The 22,380-nt window shown below is 41.6% G+C and overlaps 1 pseudogene; it reads right to left on the bottom strand.

Annotated features, from left to right (window-relative positions):
- LOC101558729 (dynein light chain 1, cytoplasmic-like) overlaps window positions 1-21,471 on the bottom strand; it is a 29,165-nt pseudogene extending 7,694 nt beyond the window's left edge.
- Between the last annotated feature and the right edge of the window lie 909 nt (window positions 21,472-22,380).

The following is a 22,380-nucleotide window of genomic DNA, read 5'->3' as shown; positions in this document are numbered from 1 at the left end:
GCAAAGGGCATGGATCTGGAGGTCACTCATTTGGAACCCTCTCTGCAATTTATTTAGCATGATGGAATTGGAAGAAAAATGGAATAATTTGTTCACAGAAGGTCCAGAACAGGGATGCTCTATAAATCTAGATAACAGGAACTCATGGACAGTCTCAGGGTTTCCCTCTTAGCTTTATTTATTTATTTATTTTTGGCTTTTTGGGTCACACCCAGCGATGCACAGGGGTTACTCCTGGCTCATTCACTCAGGAATTAACTCCTGGCGGTGCTCAGGGGACCATATGGGATGCCTGGAATCGAACCCGGGTCAGCTGCGTGCAAGGTAAATGCCCTACCCACTGTGCTATCGCTCCAGCCCTGGGGTTTCCCTCTTACGATGAAAGAACTCCAGCATTTCCATCCTTAAGACTCACTTTTCTGGAAACTGAGAATATCTTTATACAGTACCATAAAACCTTTGTGATTTGCCTGCTTCTTTATTTAGCAGGAACATGATATTGGCTTTAAAAGTTCTACTAGAAATGAAAATACAGTGGTTGAAGGTCCATCCCCAGAGCAAATTATGGGAGTGGCTCCATGTTAAGGCTGGAATTTATTCTAGGCCATTCATAGCAATGTACTCTCTCCACTTGCCAAAAGGTTAAAGTAGTAAATATCTCTGTGTTGAATTTATGGAAGAGATTTCTGTTTTTGATTGCATACATATACTTCTAAAATTTCTTTAAGAAACATGTATTATGAATATTTTAAAATTATAATTTAAAAAGCTATAGAAAATCATGAAGATCTGGAAACAACCCAAGTGTCCAAGAACAGGTGATTGAGTTAAGAAACTTGGTATACATACAATAAAATACTACTCAGCTACAGAAAAAATATAAAATTATGCAATTTGCCACTATTTGGATGGAACTGGAAGATATAATACTGAGTAAAGTCAGTCAAAAGGAGAGGCACAGATACAGAATGATCTCTGTCATGTGTGGGATATAAAGATATACAGTAAAAGAGCAATAAATGACCAAAGGCAATAGAACCTACGAACTGGTCTATAGAACTGAGTTTATCTGGAGGCCAGGGACAGGTCCTTGGGACATTGGTGGATATATGTGATCACTTTGGTGGTGGGGGAAGTGTTAGAACAATTATGCATGAAACTCTATCAGTAATAGTGTTATAAATCAAAGTATTTAAAATATGTAAAAATGCTTAAGCTATAGAAATATACAAACTAGTGCCAGGGTATAGTGAAGAGGTATTATATTTGAGATCTTTTGTTGCTTCAGCTCTTTTCTTCCTCTCCTTCCTTCTCTTTCTTTCTTTCCTTCAGACACCCACATATGTACCCACAGGCACATAGGCATATATCCCTTCCATTTTATTTCAAAAAGGAAGTACCTGAGTTTTTCTTCTTACCCTTAAAATAATAATATGAAAGGAGACTGTCACCACAATTATGTTCCTTTATGAATAACAAAGACATACACAATAAGCATTAACCAGATAAACTATTCTGCATTCTGCCTGACAGTTTCTCTTTGTCCCAACAAATTTCACTTAAAACCTCAAAGCTTCTCTGAAAATACAGGGGAAAAATGAGTCTTCCTTAGTTTTTCCCTCTTGAGTCTTCATCACCAGATGTTGATATGACAGTCTGCTGGAAGGCTACAGAGCCCTAACAGATGTTACCTCATCCCAGGAGAATGCTCAACACTCAAACATTGCATATCAAAAATCACTCTCTGCCAAGAATATCCCTTTTTGCCCTCCACAACATCAGCCACTAACAAGAGAAAACTCTCCCTACACATGCTTGTAGGTCCCTTGGTGAATGTCTTCGACCTTCTTCACTAGAATTAGGGTAGCCAAAAATTAAAAAAATAGGATGGTCAGTTAAACTTGAATTTCAAATAAGCAAAGATGCAAAATTAGTATAAGTAATCTCACATATTATAGACATTGCCAATTCAAAACACTATACTTTCCCTGAAAATATTTCTATCTGAAATTCAAATAGCATTTGCTAAACCTGGCAGGCCAAGTTAGCCTAGATTTCTACTGATATTTGTTATACTATCTCACCCTTAGGCACAGAGAAAACATGTGACTTGAACTTTGGTCAAAAGAAGACCAAAATCTCACAATAATTTAATGATATATAAAAGAAGACCTGAAACTTTTTGCAATTTTGAGGCATCTTAAAGAGATCATAGATAATCACATTCGAAGAGGATTATCCTTATTTCCTTATGATCAGAACAGTCTGGAGGTAGGTCTATTTTAGCCATTGTCCAATAGAATGTAGAAATTAGTTATCATATATTTATTATGTTTGTGTGTATATGTGTATATATAACAAGTAAAGCATCTGTAATGAACCATAGGTAGTACATTGGAGGAGATCTCTTTTTTCTTTCTTTTTTTTCTTTTTTGGGTCACAACCAGCAATGCACAGGGATTATTCCTGGCTCTGCTCTCAGGAATTACCCCTGGTGGTGCTCAGGGGACCATATGGAAAGCTGGGAATCGAACCTGGGTTGGTGGCATGCAAAGCAAATGCCCTACCTGCTGTGCTATTGCTCCAGCCCCAGGAAGATATAACTTTGACCCTAAAAGTGGGATACAAAAAGAGGATCTTTAATTGAAAACTGAATTAATAAAATAACTTCAAATATTGTTTAAACCTCCCAGGACAGTCATATTTCTGAAGGAAAATCTGACCCATTAGCAAGTATGTGAAAGTGAAGGATGATCAAAGGGAACTCATTAGCCACTGTACATAGGAAAGTCAGATTTAAGATAAGTTTTGTTGTGCCTTCTTGCATCTCCCTAGGAAGAGATGCTAGCTGAAGTGACAGAAAACTAGAAAAAAAAGCCAAGAACTCACCATTAGATGAGATTAAGTGTATTCAGGATATATGACTGTAGAAAAAAAATGAGGTCATGAAATTTGTCTATAAATGGATGGACATGGAGAGTGTTATGCTGAGTGAAATGAGTCAGAAGGAAAGGGACAGATTTGGAATGACTGCATTCATTTGTGAAATATATAAAAAAATATGAAACTAACATCCAAGGCCAGGAAAAATGGGCCAGGAGGACTGGTCAATTATTGGAAATTACCACAAGGGTATGGGGAATGGAGGGTAGTTAAAATAGAGGAGGGCTCATTATGACAATATCGGTTGGAAATGATTACGCTGGACAAGAACTGAGTGTTAAAAGTAGGTAGAGGGATATACATGATAACCTTTCAGCATATATATTGCAAACCATAATGCCTTAAGTGAAAGCAAGAAAGAGAGAGACTGGGAGAGAGAAAGAGAGGGAGATAGAGAAAGAGAGAGTGAGAAAGAGGAGAGAGGTGCCTGTCATAGAGGCAGATTGGGGTGATTTGGGGGGATGGGAGGGAAACTGGGGACTGTGGTACTGGGAAATTACACTGGTGGAGGGATGAGTGTTGGAACATTGTATGACTGAAACCCAATGATTAACAGTTTTGTAATGCTCTGTCTTACAATGATTCAATAAAAATAAAAATAATATTTAAGAAAATAAACAATCTAACCATTAGAAAATACCTGGTTTGCAGATCATTCAGATCATTTGTATTTTTGTTGCTATGTTCAATGTAGTGAAAACTTGAGCTCTTTGAAACATCCAATCTGCTTCATGTACAAATATTGATGCTACCATATAGAACACTGTTCTAGAGAAATGAACTCCAATTGTCTGACCCAAATAAACACTTTGGTGTCTGATGAAAATAAAGGAAGGATAATAGCTAGCAACTGCAGTTGCTTCCTTCTTGGCTTTTGTACCTTTGAACATGATTCAGTGAGCAACCCTCTCAATTGGTTCTTGTCCTCCTGAGCTACGAAGGTTGACCTATTTTAGCCTTTATTGACAAGCTGGAAATGGAAGACAGGCAGATGTCCAGAGCACTAATCTATGAAAGGACAATTTTCTTTAAGTTTGTAATGGGTGGGATGCTTCAGCTGATAAAAACTATGTTTTGCTAATGCTTTCTATACAGAGCCCAGCTTAATTCTCAAATGCGTCAAGCAGATTCCCCCCCTCCTACTCCTCTTCTTTGTATTTTTCCCTCTGACTATTCCAGTTTGAAATCACAGAATTGAGGTCAACTAATTTTGTTTCATTTTGTTTACCAGATGCTTAGGTAGCACATGAAATATGCCAGACACTGTTCAGGTTTTTGTTAGTCTGTTTTGGTTTTGGGGCTATACCTGTTAATGTTAAGAGTCTACTCCTGGCTCTGCACTCAGGAATCACTCCTGGCGATGCACGGGGGACCATATAGGGTTTGAACTCAGGTTGGTCATGTGCAAGGCAAGCACCCTGCACGCTGTACTATTTCTTCAGCCACAAGACACTGTTTTTAAAAAATAACAAATTTAATGACAGGAGATAGGAATGAGTAGGCACAACCCCTAGTTTACTAATGGGGAAACTGAGGCACAGAGGGTAAACCTGCCCAAGTAAGTGGCAGAGTCAATATTATTGGCTACTCTGTTCTCCGCCCTAATCTTTAGTATGTGCTTCTATAATGTGGCCCATTGGCTATGTTACTGTTAAGTCTCTTGACTCTCAGGGAATACATTTTTTTTTCAGATAGGAGAGATGGGGACGGAGTTTTGAGGGACTGAGTATCACAGAGCATGATGGGGAAGATAAAAGTGTTCCATGCTACTTGGCTCACTATGGGCATAGGTCAAATCTCTAGTCTCAAAGACTCCATTTATTGATTTCCTAGTATGAAGTTTATTTGGGGAGCTGCATTTTATTTTGTTATTTATTCTACTGGGGGGGCACCCCCATGTTGCTCAGGGCTTAATCCTGGCACTATGCTCAGGGATCACTCCTGGTGCAGCTTTGAGAACCCTAACAATTCCCCAAGGGTTCAAACCCAGATCAGACACACGCAAGGCCAACACTCTACCTGCTGCACTTTCACTCTGGCCTGGGGCTGTCATTTTAAAGGTGACTATGCATCTCCAGAGAGGAAAAACAACCACTAAAGCTGTCTCATCCTCTGAAATTTGGCATCTATATATCTAGAATGTTCTGAAGTGTTTGGGATTTAGCATAAAGAAGCCAAGAATAGTTTCTTTTCTAAGGTTAAGAAGATTGTCCATGTGAAGGAAACATCATTATTGATTATATAATAAGGAGGGTGATCATTATCTCATAATCAAAATGGGAGTACTTTAATAGTTAAAGGGGCATTATGAATAATTAATAAGCAAAACAACTTGGCATTAAACCAAGATTCTACTGGGAAAACAGGAGGTAGGGCCACTGTAATGATAAATAAACTTGCACCCAGCTATGGCATGAGTTTTATTCTGAATAGGCCTGTCTAGGATGTTATGTGAAACCTTTGCTGTGCTTTGTCCCAGGCTGGTAAATCAGCAAGGTTTTACAAATGTAATGAGAGCTTCTGGCATCATTCAGATACGCACTGAATGTGGTCCATGCAGTCACTTGCTAAAGCACCTGAGACTCCATAAAGTTAGGCCAAGTTAGGGCATGAATACAGAGGATCATGTGCTTGCTAATTTTTAACTAATGACCACCTGCTAGTTGAACACTGAAAGCCTTTTTCTCTGAGCCCACTTGATAAGCTCTTGACCAGTGGAGGGTGACAGGATGTCAAGGAGACATGAAATTCTGTCAACTGAGTGACAGCTGAAGGAAATGGGAATATTTCACATGGATAAGAGAATCATGGGTCCCCATGGAATGGTATCAGATAGCTGACTCTTTGCCATATGCAAGATAGAATTGATTTATTTTGAGTTGCCCAGAGTGTAGAATAAAATAGAAACTGCAGGCAATCTGCTTTCAGTTACATGTGTTTTTCTGCTGTTTAATTTTTTTTTGAGAAATGTTTTAATGATAAAAATAGCACCTGCTCTTTGAAAAACAAAAATTCAAACAATGACACAGTGTACAAGGTGACAAAGTAATCTTTCCTATTTTGTTCTGTCCTCATGTCCCCCTATCCAGTAGAATCCCTATCTATGTACATGCAAGCACAGTCCCTGCACATATGTGGTGCACGTGCAGAGACTATGGGTACATAAAATCATGCTCTATTTGTTTCATTGTAAAAAAACCACAGTTATTGAATATTATTTTACCTACTTTTAACTCTCAGTTCTTGTTCAGCATGTCCACTGTATCAAGGGATACTCTTTTTTAAAATTTTATTTATTTATTTATTCATTTATTTATTATTGAATCACCATGAGATACAGTTACAAAACTTTCATGTTTGAGTTTCAATCATACAATGATCAAACACCCAATCCTCCACCAGTGCACATTCTCCACCACCAATGTCCCTAGTATATCCCCCCTTTCTAACTCTCCCCCACTTCTATGACAGATAATTTCCCCCATATTCTCTCTCTACTTTGGGGCCTTATGGTTTGCAATATAGATATTGAGAGTCTATCACGTTTGGTCCTTTATCTACTTTCAGCACACATCTCCCATCCTGAACTGTTCCTCCAAACATCAATGACTTAGTGATCCCCTGTCTGTTCCAGCTGCCTTCCCCCCACAACTCATGAGACAGGCTTCCAACTGTGGGGCAATATCCCTGACCAGTGTCAAGAGATATTCTTGATAACCTTTCAGTATCAATATTGCAAACCACAATGTCCAGAGAGAGAGACACAGACATAGACATAAGGATAGCAAGAGACAGAGAGACAGAGAGAGACAGAGACACAGAGAGACATAGAGGCAGGCTGGGGTTGGGGAGGGTGATGGGAGGGAACCTGGGGACACTGGTGCTGGGAATTGTAAACTGGTGGAGGGATGGGTGTTGGAATATAATTGTATGACTGAAACCTAATCATGAACAGCTTTGTAAGGTTCTATCTCACAGTGATCCGATTCAAAAAAAATTTTTTTTTGTTTCATATAAAACAATACAGCCATTGGGCCAGAGTGATAGTACTGAGCAGTAGGGCATTTTCTTTGTATTTGGTCAATCTGGGTTTGATCCCCAGCACCCAGTATGTTTCCCTGAACACTTCCAGGAGACACTCCTGAGTGCATAGTCAGGAGTAACCTCTGAACATCGCTGGGTGTAACCCAAAAAGCAAAAAAAATAATACAGCCATGAAATGGGAGGTGATGAAGAAAGACCCCCCAAAGTTGTGGGGTCTGACCAATGTTATGCAGATGCTCTGCTGAATGGGTCTGACAGTTATTCTTTTTTTTTCTTTTTGGGTCACAGCCGGCGATGCACAGGGGTTACTCCTGGTTCATGTACTCAGGAATTACTCCTGGCGGTGCTCAGGGGACCATATGGGAAGCTGAGAATCGAACCTGGGTTGATCACCTGCAAGGCAAACGCCCTACCCGCTGTGCTATGGCTCCAGCCCCTGAATGGGTCTGAAATAGACATTTATGACTCTAATTACTGAGTAATTATTGAAATTGTTCCACAGATTTGTTACCAATTTCCTTCAGACCCATTTCTCATAAATCTTTTCGATTGGGTACATTAAACACCCAGTTCTGAAGCCTGTTCTTCAGAGAAAGAGTATTCTAATGATCTTAGCTGTTCACAAACAGAGGGCCTGCCTAGGACCCTGAGCCACTAACTAGGGGCACTGTCTGACACTGGGCTGATGCTGACGAGGAGAGCAAAGCCAGAGTGGGAGGGCAGGGTGAGCTGGCCTCTGGGCTTTACAACGTCTCTCAGAGCACACTGCTTACTTGCCTTGCTGTGTACTCACCTGGCCAGGGGAAGGATCTGGCCAGCATCGGTGAAAAGGCACCTCCACATGGCCCCCAGCCCCCGCTGCCACCCCTGCAGGGTTCCCGCCGCCTCCCTCTGACATCTGGCCACACCCAGGGAACACGCAGGCAGCAACGCTTGTTCCAGCGGCTCTTTGGACCTTCAGAGCTTTTAATTTAGGTGCCTCAATTTAAAAGGAAACAAATTTCTTTTTAAACACTGCTTGTTGGATGTTGACAGCAAATGCTGTACATTTTTAATAGACTAGCAGGGCAAGAAATTACTCGTTCACCTTTTTCCTAGTCTGACATTTCATCAAGAAGGAACCTAGTGACTATGACAGATACATTATTATACTTGACCTTAAAAGAGACGCTGGCTAGATTTCTCCAGTGTTCAGAATTCTCTCTACTGGGTTTGTTTTTATAATCTTGCAAAAAAAAGCCGAGAAATATAGCAAAAAGAATGCATCAAACTACTCTATACTCTTCCCCACATTGATCAGTAATTAACCTTGTAGCCGGTTTGCTTACTTTTTGTATGCACATACATAAGTAATAATACTCTGTCAGGAACTACGATAGGGCGAATGCTTGTATTTCTAATGTTTGAGCAGCTCCCTGAGATTCTAACCCCCAGAATTTGAGGAGAGGGGTTTTGGGGACATGATTAGCTCCTGAAGGTTCTGCAGGAGTACAATTGGGTCCTTATAAAAGAGACGCATAGAGAAAGACAAACAGGGATGACCTCACTCATCTGTGTATGTGGAGATACACATCAAGGAGATACACAGTTTCAAATGGCAACAAACTCTCCCTTTGGGGTTGCAAAACTCAGATTACTAAACAATGAGAAGAGAAGGAGGATGAAGAGGCAAAGAGAGGTGACATCGGAACAGTGGTGAAGGCTCTTGGACATTGGTGGTGAGGTGCAATAACTGAGTAGATCAAAGCCATGCATGTGAGCAATATCATAAGCAAAATGCAATCATGAAAACTTGTAAGTCTAAAACTGCATCTCACCATGATTCATAAAAATAAACAAACAAATAAATAAAAATAATATTGTAAGCATATTACTTAGACTGTAATAATAATTTTTGTTTTGTTTCTTTTTTGGCCATACCTAGTGATGCTCAGAGCTTACTCCTGGCTCTACACTAATGAATTACTCTTGGCAGTGCTTAGGGGACCATTTAGAATGCAAAGCATCAAACTTGGGTTGGCCATGTGCAAAGGAAGTGCCCTAGTCTCTGTATATCTCTCTGGCCCATACTAAACTTTAAAAATGTTCATTTGGAAGAAGGCCAAGAAATAGTACAGCAGGTAGGCACTTGCCTTGCACAAAGCCAGCCAGGTTTAATTCCCATATCACATATGGTCCCCTGAGCACAGAGTCGGGAATAAGCCCTGAGCATAGCCAGATGTGTCCCAAAAGCTATAAAATAAATAAACAGAACACATTGGAGAATAAGAAGTAGAAAGGAAACAATATAGATTAAAAAAAAACAAAAGGGGAAAAACAAACAAAAAGAAACCCCATACATTTACTTCTTCAAAAATAATAATTTTCATCATAATTATCATTAATGAGTAAGCTAGATGTTAAAAAATGGAAGAGGCCATCAGGCTTCCCTGAGTCTCTTGGCTGGTAAAGGCATAGGAGTGTCTGTGATTCATAGTGGCCTCACCTGACACTCAGAAGCCAGAATTGTTAGAATTGAATTTCTGTTGTCTAAGGTATCTTGGGCTGGAGCGATAGAATAGCGGTAGGGTGTTTGCCTTTCACGTGGCCCACCCATATTCGATTCCTCCGCCCCTCCCGAAGAGCCCAGCAAGCTACCAAGAGTATTGAGCCCGCACGGCAGAGCCTGGCAAGCTACCTGTGGCGTATTGGATATGCCAAAAACAGTAACATTAAGTCTCACAATGAGAGACGTTACTGGTGCCCGCTCGAACAAATCGATGAGCAACAGGATGACAGTGACAGTGAGGTATCTAATCTGTGACAGAGTCACAGTAGCTCCCATAGACTAAGAAACATTTTAGCTAAGTTGCAGAGAGCATAATCTTCACACCTAACCATCTGGGTGTCTTTTAAGAACCAGGTACAGTATAATGCTCCAGGTTGGATGCTTAGCACTCATATAATACTATTATTGCCAGTTATATACGTTGTACAGATTGTTCGAATATTGTTTTTTAGAACATATTTAGAGTTTATCTTCCAATTCAGGACTGCATATTTATACTCAATGGTCCATGTGTTCTAATTATCTTTAATTTTATGATAGTTTCTCGCCCTCTTGATAATTACAGTTCTTTTAGAATATAAGCCATTGTCTTTTCTGCCATGTCCTTAAATTAGGGTTAGCTGTTTTTCCTTCCAATGAGGCTGGAGAGATAGCACAGAAGGTAGGGCGTTTGCCTTGCACGCAGCTGACCCGGGTTCGATTCCTTCATACCTCTTGGAGAGCCCGGAAAGCTACTGAGAGTATCTCACCTGTATGGCAGAGCCTGGCAAGCTACTTATGGCATATTTGATATGCCAAAAACAGTAACAACAAGTCTCACAATGGAGATGTTACTGGTGCCCGCTCGAGCAAATCGATTAGCAATGAAATGACAGTGACACAGTGATACAGTGATGTTCGAAATACACACCTATTTCGGGAGGCCCGATGGTGCTCAGGACTTACTTCTGACTCTGTGCTCAAAGATCACTCCTGGCAGGGCTCAGTGGACTATCTGCGGTATTGGGGATCAAACCTGGGTGAGCCACGTGTTAGCTAGTGCCCTACCCCCTACCTGCTGTACTATCACTCCAGCTCCATGAAACACTCATCTTTTGGGCCCATCTCGGTACATCATGTTAGGAAGCATCTGCCAGTTTGTCTCATTATCAGTGATATTAACAGTTCATGTGCTTAAAGTGGTTCCAAGTGATTTCTCTATTTTAGGGGAATCTGTATTCTTTAACTAATAAGTACATGATGCTGAGACATTGGTGATGTCACAAATAATCTATAGAGATTGACTTTTACACCAGGTAAACAGCTTATTTACAAACACACCTGTTTTAGCATCCATTGTAAACAAAGACCTTGCCTGAGTCAGTTATAATATTATTTTCTTTTTGGGAAAAGAGAATACAATAATATTGTGGTTCTCCCCTTGACCAATACAATAATATTGTGGTTCTTCTCTTTCCACTCCTCCCCTAATGCCAGACAGACCATTTGAACTAATATGGTTCTGACTGGGCTGGAGTTACAGCACAGTGGGTAGGGCGTTTGCCTTGCACATGGCCGACCTGGATTCAATTCCTCAGTCCCTCTCAGAGAGCCCAAGAAACTACCAAGAGTATCCTGCCCGCACAGCAGAGCCTGGCAAGCTACCTGTGGCATATTCGATATGCCAAGTCTCATAGTGGAGGTGTCACTGGTGCCCCCTCAAGCAAATATATGAACGGGATGACAGTGATACAGTGATGATTCTGATTATGCCTTCCTCCCACCATACCAAAAGCTGAACTAATCCTGGAGAGTAATGCAGAAAGACTTGAATTGAGATTCTTCACTTTGAGATTCCACAGTTTTCTCTAAGTGAACATATCCTAAACTTATACTTTACCATGGTCTCCCCCTTAAAAAGTTAATATTGGTGCATACCATTGGTGGTTCACACTTGAACATGGTTAAAACTGTGCCTTCTTCGGGGTTCCAATTTTAGTGACTGTTCCCACCATCTACACAGTTGTCCAAGCCAAAATACTGGTGAACTTTCTTCATACCTCACTCTTTCTTGCTATCTACATCTGAGTATCATCCACGTCCCAGGTGATGCCTTCCAAACATCACCAGGATTCCATCCTCTTTGACCTAGTCATGGGGCATGGGATCCAGGCAATCACTGCTTCTCATCTATTCTTCTGAACTGGCTTCCTGAATATACTCTTGTCTCCACAGTCTTCTGAACTGCAACCTATTTTCACTTTACACAAAGTGACCTTTATGCTGGGTAAATCTCCCATTGAGGCAGCTCCTTTGGGTATCTCCTCATTGCTGCACGCAATGTTTGGATCCCTAAATGTCTGGAGCTGGGAGCTGGTCCATTTCAACAGGGATCCTTACCAGGTACTCTCTTACTTACTGACTAGCCTCATTTCTGGCCATACAACTCTGGCATAAAGTGAACGGAAGGAAAGTGTTCTTGAAAGATAGCGCATGCTACTCCTCCACATGCATGCATAATGCAGTCTTCACTTAGGAAAATAAGGAAGCAACATTGGTAATTTGCAGGGCACTGGCTTTCCGAGCTGCTCCCTAAACTATGGTTCCTGCTTAATTGCAGAGCAAAGTGCTTCCCAGGATGCAGGTCCTTAGAGTTTGCCCATCAGGTTGGTTGAAGCCATTGAAACTATTGGTCAGCAGAGGGCGCCTCATGACTCTACAACAGGCTTTGAGGAGGGATAGGGGCCACGTTTTTTTCTTTTTCCTTTTTTTTTTTTGAAAGAAAAGATTGGAAATGTTGTAGATATGGTTTTTTATGCTTTCTGAGTACCACATGCATGAAAAAAATATTACTGGGAAACTACACTGTGTTTATGCTGTTTCCTGGGTTTCAAATCAAACATGCTAAGAAAATCCTTCCCTTCACTGATGAAACTATGAAAACTCTGGCATTCTTTTTCCCCTCTCATGAGGTCAGACGATATTTGAAATAGTCTCCTTAGCCTAAAAATCCTGATCTTCTGGAGAAAAACCTACAACTGGGCCGGAAAGATAGTATAGTGAGAGAAGGCTCATTCTTAACACTCAGCTGACTTAGATTTGATCCCCATCACCACATATGATTCCCACTAGTCCTGCCAAGAGTGATCTTTGGGAGAGCCAGAAATAAGCCCTGAGACTCGATGGGTGTGATCCTTCCCCCAAAATAACAAATACCTAAAATTATATGTTGTATATTCTTATAAATACCGAGAGTATCCTGCCCACATGGAAGAGCCTGGCAAGCTCCCCGTGGTGTATTCGATATGCCAAATACAGTAACAATAAAAGGCCTCATTCCCCTGACCCTGAAAAGAACCTCCAATGGTTGGGAAAAATGAGTAAGAAGAGGCTGCTAAAATCTCAGGGCTAGGACGAATGGAGACGTTACTGGTGCCTGCTCGAGTAAATAGATGAGCAATGGGATGACAGTGATATGGTGATATTCTTATAAATGTAAGGTATTTTCTAAGGATAATGATAAAACTGTAATTATTAGCTAGATTTTATTGAGCATTTACTATGTTCCTGATACTATACTAAGGCTGCATATCAAAGGCTTGTATGTGATGAGTCAAAATAGATGTCAAGAATCTCAAAGTGGGTCTGGAGCAATAGCACAGCGGGTAGGGCGTTTGCCTTGCACGCGGCCGACCCCCCGGGTTCGATTCCCAGCATCCCATATGGTCCCCTGAGCACCGCCAGGGATAATTCCTGAGTGCAGAGCCAGGAGCAACCCTGTGCATCGCCGGGTGTGACCCAAAAAGCAAAAAAAAAAAAAAAAAAAAAAAAAGAATCTCAAAGTGACTGAGCATATATCTAGCCTGTGCAAGGCCCTGAGTTCAACCCCAGCATTACACGACCAACTCCTACCCCAGCATCAGCAGGTGTAGCCCCGGAGGCCTCCAGTACCTGCTATGACTGAGGCCTCCAGTACACTGTCACCCCGTTGCTCATCAATTTACTTGAGCAGGCACCACTAATGTCTCCATTCATTCCAGCCCTGAGATTTTAGCAGCCTCTCCTTACTCATGCTCACACCACTAAGCCAAAGGTAGCTGGGACAGTGTACCCCCTCCCAGCACTGCTCAGGGAGGCCCTTGTTAAATAAATAAATTCAATTATTTCACAAAATAAGTTTTGAAGCCATATTGCCAAGGAGAAAACTGAGCTGCAACCCACTTAAGCCACTTGATTAAGGTCACAGGGGTAGGATGTGAGTGTAGAATGATTTGGTGACAAAGGTCGGTTTCCTAGGTTGTATGCCATGTGACTTGGCAACCTCATCTCTAATCTTTCTCTAAGAAGCCCCTCATCTCCATCTCAGAACTTCCCCTTTGCCCTCTTACCACTCCCTGTGCGCTCTAACTTATCTGTAACAGAGTGTTACAGATAACAGCAGAATCACCTATGAGCCCCAAGGTCCAAACTGTCCCAAGCTTTCCAGTTAATCTTTTGTTTCAATCAAATGTGCTCTAGTCCATGTCTCATCCCTTCAGGACCTCTGTTTGTACTCAAGTGCCTATTAGTTCTCCATAGTTATCATATTCCTAACAAGAAAGGTGGATTCACCTGGCATTGGATAACTCCACAAGCACCCTCGTTGATGCCCAGTACTGCGGGGCCCAAGCAGTACAGCATTACTAAGTACTTAACAATCACAGCTGACAATTTCCAAGCCAAACATCATTGGGAGTAGCCCAGGAGCCTCTAAATGCCAATGGGAAGCTCCTCTAAAATGGGAATATAAAAGCCAGAAAAAAGGGTGATGATTTTTTTTGAGACAATCCATCACAATTAACACAGACATATCTTGCTTCAAAGGACTCACTCATTTTAAGTTGAAAGCATCAACAAGGCCATGAAATGTTGATGTGTAGAATTAGGGCTTGAGATGGACTGGTCCAGGAATTGGAGAAAGGAATATTCTAGAAACCAGACCATCTCATCAGCAAGACTCCCCAGCAGCTATTGTCATACTGTAGATATGTGTCCTTGGCCATGACTGCTGGGTGAACCAGTCTACAAAATAGACATCATAGGTTGAATGCATTGCAGAGTTCATAGTGAGCTTTGACTTTAAAATATGCAACATGAAAGCTTGTAAGTATCTCATGGTGATTCAATAAATTTTTTTTAAATATGCACACATACTATTCTGAAATAAGGAATAGTTGCAATATTGAAACTAAAATTGCATGTCTAAATCTATCAACAGCTCTAGTAACCCCTGGTTTGGGGTTCTGGGTTAAAACCCACAAATTTTGTAACCCTACTCGCCCATCTCTCTCAATCTATTTCTCCACCAGTACATGAAAAGTTTGAACCCACTAGCTCAATAGTATCTGAAAACTCAGATGCACGACTATCAAAATACAAATTTATGAAATACCTTCCCAAAGGATACTCTTTATTTTCACAAATACGTTCACATTCTTAGATACAGTACTAAAATTAACCAAAGCACTTTAACTTTAAAACACATGTGTGTATATGTGTGTGTGGGGGGGAGGGGGGTTATACAAATATTGGTCATGTTTAGCCATGAGATATTTTTAATAGCCTGGAACTTCAGCAAGGGGGGGTTGAAATCTGGACTTGCTTGTTCTCACATGCTCCATGGGCAATGTCAGTGGTTATTAAGGCAAAATTTAGTGTCCAAATAGGCCCCCACTGAAGAGCCCTGTGGACCTGTGACAGGCACCATAGTCTTCTGCACAGTGAATGAAGAACTTTGGAGGCTCAGAGAGAGCCAGTGGAGGGAATTTATCCTCTCCCTTACCTCCAGCACCCGAGAGTTGTTTCCCTAGCTTCCTTCCGGCACCAGCAAAGGGACCAGCAACGAGCTCAGCGTTTCCAAACGGAAGAAGAGCCAAAGCTGCACACTGCGGCTCTCCGCGCATCTGCCCGCAGCTTCCCCCGGCTCCCTCCCCTGTTTCTTTTCTTCACCTCGCCCACACAAGCCTTCCAGATGGATGTGCGCTTGGGGTGATGGAAACTTTCTCGCTTCAACCCCTCAGGCACGATTTGTTCTTTTGCAGAGTCAGGGCTCGCTCGCGCAGCAGCGCCCGGGGAGCTGGAACTGAGCAGGTAAAGGCAGCTGGACACTCATTTTCTTTGAAGAGTTTTTCTTTCCTGGCAAGGGCAAGCCCCGGTGATCCCTGCATGTTAGTACTTCGATTCAGAAGAGTGAGTTGGACAGCGCAGACTCCTGGACTCAGAGCACGAGGGTGGTTTCCCTGCTAGAGTCTACATGGAGAGGAGGAAGGGAATTTTTGTTTTGAGCTGCGGGTGGAAACTTTCCAGGCTTTCCAGTTCACTCAGGTACGAGCAATGAAGTTTGCCCCACTTTGCAGAAGCGAGCTATTTCAATGCCTTGAACCAGCATCTTTTATTTTTATTATTTTTTTTTACTTTTAGATGAATCACTGTGAGGTACAATTACAGATTTTCAAACTTTCGTGCTTATATTTCAGTCATACAATGTTCGAGTTCTCATCCCTCCACCAGTGCTCATTCTCTATCACCAATGATACCTCCCATCACCTCCATCCCATCCCCTCACCCCACCTGCCTCTGTGAGAGGGCATTCCCTTTTGCTCGCTCGCTCTCTCCTTTTGGGTGTTGTGGTTTGCAATAGAGGTATCGAGTGGCCATCATTTGGCCTATAGTCTACTTTCAGCACGCATCTCCCATCCCGAGCGGGCCCTCCAAGCACGTTTTACTTGGTATTCCCTTCTCTATATGAGCTGCCTTTTCCCCCAGCATGTGAGGCCAGCTTCCAAGCCATGGAGCAATCCTCCTGGTACTCATCTCTAGTATCCTTGGGTGTTAGTCTCCCATCTTGAACTAGCATCTTTCCTGCACCAATCTGTGGATCAGTTTGCAGTTTTAGAAAGGTTGAAATCCACTGGTTGACCTCCTTGGCTAGCACTGCCCGTTTATAGGACAGGTACCAGCTGACAGGTATAATAAGGTCAGAGAATGCTTGCTTCCCACAAATGAAGCACAGGGAGGTGAAGTAGTCAGTCCCAACATGTACATCCATCTGGTAGAGTCAGACTTGAACACTGTCTTCTCTGTGCCCCCAAGAATGGGCTGGGGATAAGGCTGGGCAGAGGTGAGCACTTGGTCAGATGCCCAGGGCCAGGTTTGGTTAGATTAGAGGGAAGCTCAGAGGTTGGGTGATAGAATGCTGATTGTCACTAAATCCAATGACGTTTGAATGTCTTTCTTCCATTTTGGTCAATGTTGGCTGTTCCTGGTCTCCTCCATCCTGTGGATTCCTCGGCGTGGACTGGAAAGTGGCAGGGATCATTTCCCACACTGTGCAGAACCAGTGGATGGCAGGTGCAGTTAGATGCCTGCCTCATGGGGCTGGGGGCACATGAGCATCCCTGCTGGGCAGGGCCCCCTAGCAGACTTTGATCTATCAGAGTCTCCCGGGCACTTGTGCAGATGACAAACATGGGTAGAGAAAAGCTGTAGATTCCCTTCTTGAGGCTTCAGGTCCTCTCCTCTCCACTCCACACTAGTGACCCTGGGAACAATGTGAACTCAAGTGCTGGGTTTCTGAGCAAGGGAGACTGGCAGGTGAAACATCAATAACAGGCCAGAAAATAGGTGAATGACTCCCACAGCTTGGTTCCTGAGCAAGCAAAATTAGCATCACCTAGGAAAGAATTTTTGTTATAATAATAATAGAATAATTATTACTTATTATTAAGTAAAATTCACACAGCACAAAACAGATCATTTTAAGGCATGAGATTCTTTGTCAGTGTTGTACAATGATCGCCTTCTGATTCCAAAATGTCTAATAATTCCTAAGTCAAGTCTGTACCTGCTAACTGGTCACTTCCTCCCTTCTATTCCCTGTACTGCCTGGCAGCCACGACTTTGCTTTATGCCTATGGATTTGCCTGTGCTGTCCCTTGCAGATAAATAGGTGCTGACAAGTCTGTGATCCTCTGTTTCTGATTTCAATCATGCAGCACAATTTGTTAAAGGTGCATCGACCAGTACATCTTTTGTGTCTATGCTTCTAGGAATTTCTTAGAAATACAAATTCCCACCTCACTCAGACCTACTGAAGCAGACAGTCTGAGAGTGGGAATGAATGGTTTGCATTTCTGGTTACTCAGCTCCTCAAGTTTAATCATTACTGCTTTAGGAGCTATCAATCTATGCTGTTGAACTCAGAAATTGTTGTGTTCCTAAAATCAGGATTTCACAGTTCTGCCAAAAATTCATTCATTATATGTTTTAAAAGAAAAAGTGAAGAGAAAATTGCTTTTTGGGAAGTTGTCAGAGAATTATTAGGGTCTGGTAAATGTATTTCAACTTTAAAAAATATTTTGAAAACTAGAGTACATTTTTCCAAATAATCCTGGACAGACTATTTTTAATCTTGCAATCTTAACTTTAACATTTTCCATCCTTTTTATAGAGTGTCTAATTGCTTCTCAAATACCTCTAGATGTGTCTTCCATTACCCACACCATGCATTGTAGGTATCTGTAAGCAGGACTATCCTGGCTGACTCCTCTCTTCCATACTGGTTAAGTGCTACAGATTTGTCTATAAACACATGGGCCCAGACCCATGCTAACAATACCCGGAGTCGAAATAACATAAGAACCTTGACAAATAGACGGGTTCTCCACTTTATCTTCCTTACCCACTTATTTGATGATGGTCTTTATATTATGTGTAGATATGTTGCACACATACCCCCCAAACATATGTCAATACAGCCCCACAATGGAATATTATTTTATATTTTTTTCTTTTTTGGGGGGTACTATTAAATTATTTAGGAAAAAAAGATGAAATCCTGCCACTTCTAGCAACATGGATGGATCTAGAGAGTATTTTTCTTGGTGAAATAAGTCAAATGTAAAAAGAAAAACATGATTTTACTCATATGTCAAAGATAAAGAAACAAAATAAATGAACACAGAAAATTCAATGCAATGAAGATAAATTCTTAGATTACTGAAACATAATAGTGATTTTCAGATTTATATAAAGGTAAACTGAGTAAGTGATGTTGACTGTATGGTGATGAATGGAAAGTAGACTTTGTGATGAGAATAATGTAGTTTTTACAGATACTTCTATGTGAGTCTGACCACCCGACACAAAATGTTAGAAACTACAACATTTTGACATTTTTTTTTTTGGTTTTTGGGTCACACCCGGTGATGCACAGGGGTTACTCCTGGCTCTTGACTCAGGAATTACCCCTGGCGGTGCTCAGGGGACCATATGGGATGCTGGGATTAGAACCCGGGTCGGCCGCATGCAAGGCAAACGCCCTACCCGCTGTGCTATTGCTCCAGCCCCCCACTTTGACATTTTTTGAAGGCTTAGGTTACAACAAACCTATGAGATTTCGATAATTTGACACCCAAATTTGAAATTTCTTTTCTGGCATTTCTCCTTTGTGGTGGCTAATGCAGCTTATATGACCCTCCATTAGGCTTAGGAAAAAGAATTCTGTGGGGTAGCACAGGAAAAACTTAAAGAATAAAATCCAAGGAATTAGAAGTCAATTGGATTGATTCAAGTGTTACTTGATTCACACCCGTGTTCATTCAACAAGCACTATTTTTAGTGAACATATAAACAATCAGCTGAAAAGATAGCAGTGTATAAGGTAGATACTATCCTCCCCAACCCCACTACCAGTTTGGGGAGTATAAAGCCTCGTGGGAGATCATAACAGCAAAGGGGTAATTTTAGTACTCTGCGTGCATGTTATGATTGGGAAAGTACCTATAAACTATGCTATAGCTCTTACAACTTGGGTAGAGGTAGGGCTCAAAGAAGGCTCTAAAGAGAAAGAGATGACTAGGTTGGATTTGAGGATAAGTAGAATTAGGAAAATTGGGTGTTGAAGGGGCACAGGTAGTTTTTTTAAAAAAATTTTTAGAACATTACAGGGCCATTCATGATTGAATTTCAGTCATACAGAATTCCAAGACCATCCCTCCATCAGTGTACATTTCCCAGCACCAGACCAGCATCCCCAGGTCCCCTCCCATCACCTCACACCCCTCACCCCTTGCCTGCCTCCTTGGCAGGCACTTTTCTGCTTTTCTTCTCTCTCTCTCTCTTTCTCTCTCTCTCTCTCATTCTCTCTCCTTCTGGGCATTGTGATTTGCAATATTGATACTGAGAGGTTATCCAGAATATCCCTTACCTACTTTTAACCCTCAGATCTTGTCCAGCGTGATCGTCCCCAGCTATTATTGTCACACTGGTCTCTTCTCTGTCTTATCTACCCTCAGCCCCCACACACGTGTGGTTAGTTCCAACCATTGAGCAGTCCTCTTAATCCCTGTTTTCCCTGGCCATGGATGGACACAGGTAGTTTTAATGGAAAGAATATTCCAGAGAGAGGAAGTGACATGTGCACAGACTGGAAGGAGGAACTTGGCCCATAGTAAGAACCAACAGGAGTGTGAAGCTGCTGGACTGTAATGTTGAGGGTGGATCTGGTATGGCCTCAGATTCACAAAAGAGACTTCGGGGCTAAGTAAGAGCTAGCTGACTCCTCGTTCCTTGTCAGGAATGGAAGTCCACAGAGGGTTTTGAACAGAACTGTGATTTTATTTACTTTGATTATCAGTGCTCACTTGGGTGATATAGGGGAGAATTAGTAGAAATGAAATAAAGAGTAGATTGTAAATCTACATAAAAATTCTTGCATTGGAACCTCTTGTATGACTACTAGTGGGGATATATTGTACAGAAAAACTTCAGAGATCTTGGAATGTCTAGTAAAGTCCAACATGTATATTCTGTGTGATCAAGAAAATACTGTTGGCAAAAATGTACCAGATGCTAAAAGGGCTACAAAAGACTTGCTATATTTATATAAGAGAATATTTTACAAGTGTTGAGATGAGTAAATGGGTAGAAAAGTCAAATAGAAAAAGATCAATGCATAATATTGAACGAACAACTTGGTTTTCAGATATATAGATTCAACTGAACAATGTACACTTGAACTTGTAAGATTCACCATTACTTTGTGCATTCACTGTATCACTGTAATCCTGCTGCTCACTGATTTGCTTGAGCGGGCACCAGTAACGTCTCCATTGTGAGACTTGTTACTGTTTTTGGCATATTGAATACGCCACAGGTAGTTTGCCAGGTTCTGCCCATGTGGGCAGGATACTCTCAGTTACCTGCCGGGCTCTCTGAGAGGTATGTATGTTGCCTACTGTCGGAACTCAATCAAATATGGTGTGGTAATTATGGAAAATGGGTAGAAAGTGTGTGTGTCCCAGCTTCGTGGTCCAGAAAGCAGCCTGGAGCATGGAAGCAGTTGGGTAATAGATGTCGGCTGCCGGGGCTGGGTCCCTTGGGGCGAGGAGGGTTCTCACCCACCCCTCTCTGGGGCGCCCCGAGTGAAAACAGCCTGGCATGGAGTCTTTGTGCATTAGTAAGACAAAAAAGATGAGAATTCAACTCTTACAAGGTGATTTCTTACACTTATTATACTTTTTACTTTATTGACATTTTAAAAAATATATCTATTTTTACTGTGGTGTAGTAATAATGAGAAAAACTATAAGTAAAATAAAACAGTTTAGTTGGTTCTCAAATTTGCCCACATTTAGAACTAAACTCAAAGTCACTCTGTGTGTATGGTTCCCACACAATAAATTCTCTATTCAGCAATGGGGTTAATGATACTATATCTTTGAGAAGGATTCATAAAGTTACTCAACTTCATTGGCACTGGGATTGTCTATTTTGTTTATTTATTGCAATTTGGTCTAATTAATGTCTGTTAGATTCCTACCCTGAAACTTTCCTAAACACTACTGATTCATTACCTCTGCTGCTATCTCCTTACAGCCACTGAGTTCCTGAAGATAAAATGAGTCCGTCACTACCATTGCCACAATTTTCTGCAAGTTTGTTCCTGATAATTTTGGTGTTAGAGGATGTGCAGGTGGTGACAGTTATGCGCAAGAGTCTCCTGACTGACGGCTGGTATAAATACCCTCAGTTATGAAAGCATCTTTATTCAGAGAGAGTAACATCTGAAAGAAAAACAAGAGAAAAAATAAGAGGAAAAATATTCCTGTGGGTCACGGCTGTGGCTTAGGCAGCAGAGTAACTACTGTCCACGTGAGAGGGCAGTATAGGGCCCTGGTATTGCCAGGGGTGGCTTCCACCACAGAAAACAATATACCTCAGAGGGGCTGGAGTGATAGCACAGTGGGTAGAGTGTTTGCCTTGCATGCGGCCAACACAGGTTCAATTCCCAGTATCCCATATAGTCCTCCAAGCACCACAGGAGTAATTCCTGAGCACAGAGCCAGGACTAACTCCTGTGCATCACCGGCTGTGACCCAAAAGAAAAAAAAAACCTAACCTCAGAAACAATGCCACATTGTAGCTATTATTTATGAATAAACATACTTGGAACATGCAAAAATTCTGCCAAGAAATACTAGACACCAAATTCAAGGCGGTGCTTACTATGGAGGAAAGGTCGTGTGGAGATCCTGACCTGTGGTTGGAAGCCAAGTCTTCCAAGGAGGTGGTGGCCCATGGGGACTGTTTGTATTATTCTCTACACTTTCCGCATGACAAATATTTCCTGATGAAAAAGGAAGCTGTTGTACATCTGTTAGTAGTTGGCTGTGAGCCAGGAGCACCTGTGAGACAGACTTTGACTTTCTGTTCAATGTTGAACAGACGGTTATTACCACTTCTAAAATTCTTGGAGGAATTTGGCGTTGTCGTGAGGGTCAAAGAGCACATTGTGGACATCTTGTGAATATCTTGGTCAGACTGTG

This window comes from Sorex araneus, chromosome 1 (assembly GCF_027595985.1).
Source record: "Sorex araneus isolate mSorAra2 chromosome 1, mSorAra2.pri, whole genome shotgun sequence".
In the NCBI taxonomy this organism is placed as follows: Eukaryota; Metazoa; Chordata; class Mammalia; order Eulipotyphla; family Soricidae; genus Sorex; species Sorex araneus.
Note: the sequence above shows the minus strand (reverse complement) of the source record. Positions and strands in the feature narration are given on the sequence as shown.